Raw genomic sequence first — 2,227 nt, 5'->3', positions numbered from 1 at the left:
GGTTTTTACCTTAGAATGGCCAACTCTCTTATTCCTCTGTCAATTTGATACAGTAGGGGCTTCCACACTTCCCATATCTGTGTCTTCTGTCACTTTTATCAGCAGTAAAAACTGTTTAATCCGTTGTTAACATGTGGTAACCTGTTTTTCCGAGCTGCCTTTAAACGCAACATGAGCRTTACAACGCTYGCGCTGGGTTTAAACATGTGCGGCAGTGAAGGAGACCTGCTGCTGCTGTACAGAGCTACGCAGGTGTGTGTTAGAATCATGGCAACAAAACGCAAATAACTTTTCACAGTTTTTCCCCCAAATTAACCGACTGTTGAGTAAAGCTGTTGGCCTGCATCCAAMAGCTTTACTCAATGTCCTGACACACTGATGAATAAATGGAGGCTAAATGAAGACAACTGCTTGGTCTTTTGAGTAAAGCTGTATCCATCCCTGTTCAAGCTGCAAAAGTTAAAGGAGAACTTGACAACGGTCTTATCTTTTGGTCTTGATCCATAAAGGTACATCAACCAGCAAATTGAGAACTTCACTTTCTGACTCAGCTCTTTGTTCTTGATGGCCATAAGAGCTGAGTAGCTCCTCTATTATTGCACTCGATGCCCTAATGCAGTGGTTCCCAAACTTTTTCTCCTGGGTCCCCCCAGTGGTTTCCAAACTATTTCTGGGCCTCCCCTATGGCTTACAAATAGCTGTCTGATTGAACGATGTGTGTGAGCGAAGGGGGTGGGGGATGGATTCATAGAGACTCCCTGTTATACTCAGCCCCGGTTCCAGACGAACAAGGGGGGAGGGAATCGTAGCTGAACATAGACACAACACCAGTAGCCTACAAGCTACTTRTTAACAAGCTTAAGGTGCTGTATTGATATTAGCTAGCTAGTCATCTTTTAGCTAACTTGCCGGCTTCCTCTCCGCTTGTTTATAGATGCATCCGGCTCCGCACAGGCCCGCCAAACGTGACACCAAAGTCCACTTTGCATTTNTATTCCTCAACAAAGTTCATAGTCTGCTATTTGAGCACTTGCAACTAAAAAGAGGCTATGCACTATTTTCAAATCTCATATTAGCTTTTACAAAAAAGATGACAGCTTGTTCAACTTCTCTGTAGCTCATATAACTTTAAACTACTAGTCAAGGTAAGCTTAATCTGCCTATTTACATAAGAGCATAAAACAAGTTAAAACTGAAATGCTTATCCTGAAACTACAATATATTTTCTTCATTTGATTCTGGACATGAAGTTCATTAGTTTCATGAAAATACAAAAACTTTACATTTTAACAATGTATTCATCATATTGTTAAAATGTGATGATTACATTATTATTTTAAATTATTTAAAATATATATTTACAAGTAGTAAACCAAATCTTGCAGTGAGCAATTTTCAAAACATACTCGAGTTAAACTTGTCTACGACATTTTAATACTTAAGATATGCTCCTCTAGTTAGGTCTTAACAACATTGTGGTTAACACTTGTAGATGTTTTTTTCTAATTCAAAACATCCCRCAGCCCTTTTTTTTCCCTTCGCGCCCTCTCTTTCTCATTGACATGTATTGATCTGCGGGTGGTCGCACCTTGAAGTACGATTTTTACAGATATTTATGTTTGTAGCTGCAGGCCTATAGATCCCATTAGGGGGTTGAGCAATAGGCATGGGCAGTGCTTCAACACCTTGCTACTGAAGAAAAATTTAAAATTCAAGAGACCGGATCCTTAGTCAGCACTTTCACCCCCAGAGCTGGCAATGTAAAATGGCCTGGGACGGCCAGCACACTGAGACATATTGTGAACACTTAGAAAYAAGGGAAAATATCATTACGTAGAAAAAATGTTTATAAATTCAACTTTTTGGTAAGATGACAAAACAATTGTTTTTTTTTCTTTTTTAGGAACAGACTTGGCAAAAGAAAAGAAATCCAGGTTCATGATATAAATTGCATCATTAAAGAATTTGAAGTTTATGTAGAAAGTTAGACATCTGTAAACTTTACCTGTCCAAATAAACAAGAACATTTATTTTCAGATAGCTATATCACTACAAATAGTTGATGTGAAGTGATGACAGGATGGAGAAGCAGACCCATACATGCATTAGRGSAGAGGTTCCCAAACTGTGGGGCGCGCCCCCTTGGGGGGGCGGAAGGGTGCCACTGTAGGGAGGGCGCGGGAAGCCGTCTGGATGAAAAAAAACAAACAAAAAAAAACAAAACATG

Source organism: Poecilia reticulata, linkage group LG5, assembly GCF_000633615.1.
Source record: "Poecilia reticulata strain Guanapo linkage group LG5, Guppy_female_1.0+MT, whole genome shotgun sequence".
Lineage (NCBI taxonomy): Eukaryota > Metazoa > Chordata > Actinopteri > Cyprinodontiformes > Poeciliidae > Poecilia > Poecilia reticulata.
This window is presented reverse-complemented; position numbering follows the sequence as displayed.